Here is a 5,000-nt window from a genome sequence, read left to right on the forward strand (position 1 = left end):
AACTCCCTCTCGCTCTTACTCACTCTCTCTTTCTCGCTCTCTCTCTCTCTCTCGCTCTTATTATCTCTCTCTTTCTCGCTCTCTCTCTCTCTCTCTCTCTCTCTCTCTCTCTCTCTCTCTCTCTCTCTCTCTCTCTCTCTCTCTCTCTCTCTCTCTCTCTCTCTCTCTCGCTCGCTCTTGTTTTCTCTCTCATTCTATCTCTCTCGCTCTTGCTCTCTTTCTCATTCTCTCTCTCTCGTTTTCTCATTCTCTCTCTCTCTCTCTCTCTCTCTCTCTCTCTCTCTCTCTCTCTCTCTCTCTCTCTCTCTCTCTCTCTCTCTCTCTCTCTTGGTTTCTCTCTTTCTCATTCTATCTCTCTCGTCCTTGTTCTCTTTCTCATTCTCTCTCTATTTCTCATTCTCTCTCTATTTCTCATTCTCTCTCTATTTCTCATTCTCTCTCTCTCTCTACCTCTCTCTCTGCCTCTCTCTCTCTCTACCTCTCTCATTCTCTCTCTCTCTCATTCTCTCTCTCTCTCTCATTCTCTCTCTCTCTCATTCTCTCTCTCTCTTTCATTCTCTCTCTCTTTCATTCTCTCTCTCTCTCTCTCTCTCTCTCTCTCTCTCTCTCTCTCTCTCTCTCTCTCTCTCTCTCTCTCTCTCTCTCTCTCTCTCTCTCTCTCTCTCTCTCTCTCTCTCTCTCTCATTCTCCAATTCTCCCATTCTCCCCATTCTCCCATTCTCCCATTCTCCCATTCTCCCATTCTCTCTCCGCTCTCTCTCTCTCTCTCCGCTCTCTCTCTCTCCGCTCTCTCTCTCTCTCTCCGCTCTCTCTCTCTCTCTCCGCTCTCTCTCTCTCTCCGCTCTCTCTCTCTCTCCGCTCTCTCTCTCTCTCCGCTCTCTCTCTCTCTCCGCTCTCTCCGCTCTCTCCGCTCTCTCTGCTCTCTCTGCTCTCTCCGCTCTCTCTGCTCTCTTTGCTCTCTCTGCTCTCTCTGCTCTCTCTGCTCTCTCGCTCTCTCTGCTCTCTCCGCTCTCTCTGCTCTCTCCGCTCTCTCTGCTCTCTCCGCTCTCTCTGCTCTCTCTGCTCTCTCTGCTCTCTCCGGTCTCTCCGCTCTCTCTGCTCTCTCTGCTCTCTCGCTCTCTCTGCTCTCTCGCTCTCTCTGCTCTCTCTCTCTCTCTCTGCTCTCTCGCTCTCTCTGCTCTCTCTCTCTCTCTCTCTGCTCTCTCTCTCTCTCTCTCTCTCCCTTTCCCTGTGTGTGTGTGTGTGTGTGTGTGTGTGTGTGTGTGTGTGTGTGTGTGTGTGTGTGTGTGTGTGTGTGTGTGTGTGTGTGTGTGTGTGTGTGTGTGTGTGTGTGTGTGTGTGCGCCTGTCTCTCTCCCTCCTCCACTTTCTCCCACCCTCTCTCTCTCTCTCTCTCTCTCTCTCTCTCTCTCTCTCTCTCTCTCTCTCTCTCTCTCTCTCTCTCTCTCTCTCTCTCTCTCTCTCTTTCTCTCCCCTCTCTCCCTCAACCTCTTTCCCTCCCCTTTGCCATTCTCTCATCCTCCCTCCCTCTCTCGTGCGTTATAAAAGATAAAGGTAACAACGATGCCCATTCAGCTAATAGGGTTTACTCCGCGAAGTTTTCCCGTTCAGTAGGGTTCTTATATTTTGTTGGTGGTAACAGCGTTTCTCTTCTTGGGAATAGTATAACGCTGAAGAGGTGGTAAAAGGAACATCTTAGGAATGCAGAAAAAGGAACAGATGTTGAAACTTATGTTTTCTATAGTATTTTGAGATTTTAACGTCAAGTTATACAAAGATATTTTGTAACTGGACCGTAGGGATGTCACCAAATTATATATATTGTAAATATATATGTATATATATATATATATATATATATATATATATAAATATATATATATGTATATATATATATATATATATAAATATATTGTATATAAATATACATATATACAATATATATATATTTATATATATATGTATATCATATATATATTTATATATCTATATATAAATATATATATATATATATATATATATATATATATATATATATACACTTTGGTGACATTCCTACACACACACACACACACACACACACACACACACACACACACACACACACACACACACACACACACACACACACACACACACACACACACACACACACTAACAGACGCATGTACTCGTGCAGTATAATATATTGTAACAATTGACATTTTCACTAAATGTCATTTCTCTTCTCTTTTCAGTTCTTATTTCGACCCAACTGCATCCTCCGTCTCCGTAACTGATTTCGGAGCTCCTTTCCTTCCTCTTCCTCTACCTCCACTTGCCTCCTTTGCCTTTCGTCTGTTTCCTAGTATCCCATCACTTGTCCCATTCGACCCTGTATTCTCTTTGTCACTTCCTCCTTGTGAGCACTCATCCCCTCTTCTTGTGGCGCTCCGTGGAGAACCCTCGCATCCGTTTCTTCACAAGGTAAGTCTGTCACTAAATTTTGTTTTAATATTTTCGTGGTCAAATGTTCGTGTGCCAATTCATAAATCCACGTTACTGTTAGCCCCATAGTTACAGTGACGCCTATCACCTAATCTAAATAAAATCGTCTGGCAGTAAACAGAATTAAGCATGTGGAATACGTTACCGTAGCGATGAGCTCTATCTCTTTACTCCGGTAATGTTCTCTATGGATAACTACGAAAACAGAGTATAAATACTGTTACTGGATTAGTATGAGGTGCTATGAGTAAAGATATTTATCACATTTTGTTAAAGCTCAATGCATTGTTCTTAGTAACTGCAGTTTGATCCTTGTGGTTTGATTGTCAGCAGAAACACCCAAATATATGCCCTAACTTTATAAATGTCCAGTAACTATAATGCTCTATATACTTACACGCTCCTTCAGAGAGCCAATCACTTGTTGCCTCGAAACCGCGGCCCTGCAGCAGTTGGCAACGGTCCTTAGGACCTGCCATAGGTCTCTGCAGGAAGATCCGTAATACGAGTTTCCTTGTTACTGGTTCGCAGATGGAGAGAAGGAAGGCACCAGTCGTCGGTTATTGCCTCTTAGTGGTTTTTTTTTTTCTCATTCCGGAAACCGAGTGTCAGCCCTTTTGGGTTTTACCTGTATGTGAGATTGGCGTTGGTGGAGGCGATCCTCTCCGACGTCTATCGTTGGTCTCCTTCAGACAAATCTGACTTAGTTATATTCTTTACCTAAGTGTTTAATTTCATGAGAACAAGTGAGAAAACTGAATCAAAGGATGAGTGAAATTCGCTTCTTCCTTACTGAATAGTACTTTCTTTTTTATTTTTCGTTCATCTCTGTGACTGTTCGCCTTTTATTTTTTCTCCTGCTTCATGTTTGGTGACAAAACTGAATCACTTTAGTGACTCTACGTGTCTCTTCATTATACTCTTCGCTCAACCGTTTTGCCTTAGGTGATGATATTATATCATTGCCTTTGAAATAATTATTGCCATTAATAAGATTTCTACACTTATCTTTGATGATGTCGTAAATGATATTAAGTCTAGATATCAGTCTTTTGTTTCTACCCCCGTGAACAGCCCCTCTTACTAATAGATGTTGCTTTTCTTTTGTGGGATGAGAGTTTATCGTATTAGACCTCTTCTTGATAGAAGAGCACTTGTTTTATTCCGGCTAACGCCAGGCCATTTTAATCATCTGCGCAGTTGGTGTCCATCGGTAAGAAATGAATTGATATTGATGTAGTCGATGTCGCTAACGTAAACAAAATTACCTCAGACATGTGTTTACCTCTTCACCATAAGAGATTACTCTTCGGCTGAATAAAACTGTCTGGAACCAACCAGGATAAATTAATTAAGTCGTCAGTATCAGTGAGCGGGTAAACAGCATTCGGCTTAACCCCTTTCGCTACGCCTGAGACGAGTTAGTTAATCTTAGTTAAATGAAACTGCCTGGTGGCAACGAGAAGAATTATATGAAATCATCGATACCAGGTAATTAACCCATTCAACTCCGATGACAAGATGTCTTGTCATTTGTTCAAATAAAACAAAAAATCATAATAAAACAACAAAATGTTTGATGATCAAACAGCACCAGAAAAATATGACGTCATCAGTCCTCCTCTAGGAGGACTGATGACGTCATATTTTTCTGGTGCTGTTTGATCATCAAACATTTTGTTGTTTTATTATGATTTTTTGTTTTATTTGAACAAATGACAAGACATCTTGTCATCGGAGTTGAATGGGTTAATGTCACTATCATTAGCATTGCTGTTGCAAACTCTTTCTTAGGCATGCTGTCTTCGTTTTAGTGCTGACAGTTTCAGTAAAGTAAATCAAAGATTAATTTAAACAAGAAGAAGACTGTATGCCTATCAAAGATGAATAGAACCATTTGGCATTAGGCAGAACGAAGTCAATTAAATACGTGCTGTAATTGAATGGATAAAGTGATATAAGCAATTTGAAGGACAAAAGGAAGGAATTAAATGCTGTGATTAAGTGGATTAATTAATATAGTTCTTTTGAAGGAGCCTGGGATGGAAGTATAGATTGCCCCAAATATGTATGTACTCGGTGTAGACGTAAAATGTTCCTAAACCGTGGTGCAATGTCATTGTAATTTCACCTCACAAGAAAGGTGAACAAAAAGACCTTTTGTCATATTGGTTGCTTAAAAATGTAAACAAAGTCTAAGATTCTTGCAAGTAGACTAGATATCATAGCTTCATAAAGAGATTAAAATAGTGAAAGTGAGAGACGGAAAGGGAAGAAAGAAAAAGAGACATATTTAAAATTGCTTAAACATACACTTTAGAGAAATATCTAAACTTGCTTAAGCATACACTTTATAGTCAACGCTTTGTCCTTGAAGATGTTAACCCACAAAAACATAGAGGTGTGCTTCCCCGGAATTCAGTATGGTCGTCTGGCCTTAGCCAGAACAAAATGATCAGAAAGACATGCTTAATGACATTGATTCACAAATGTTGGCGGGTAGACTTGTACACC

The 5,000-nt window shown here is 40.8% G+C and overlaps 1 protein-coding gene across 3 annotated transcripts in view; it reads left to right on the top strand.

The window, feature by feature from the left end:
- Nucleotides 1-5,000, top strand: part of LOC143036392 (uncharacterized) — a 405,831-nt gene that overhangs the window by 20,563 nt on the left and 380,268 nt on the right. For all 3 annotated transcript variants that reach the window (XM_076203691.1, XM_076203690.1, XM_076203692.1), the window contains exon 2: nt 2,237-2,465. The gene's annotated coding sequence lies outside the window, so the exon portion shown is untranslated. The remainder of the gene's footprint in view (nt 1-2,236; nt 2,466-5,000) is intronic.

This window comes from Oratosquilla oratoria, chromosome 20, assembly GCF_046742065.1.
Source record: "Oratosquilla oratoria isolate Oo_2021 chromosome 20, ASM4674206v1, whole genome shotgun sequence".
Taxonomy (NCBI): domain Eukaryota; kingdom Metazoa; phylum Arthropoda; class Malacostraca; order Stomatopoda; family Squillidae; genus Oratosquilla; species Oratosquilla oratoria.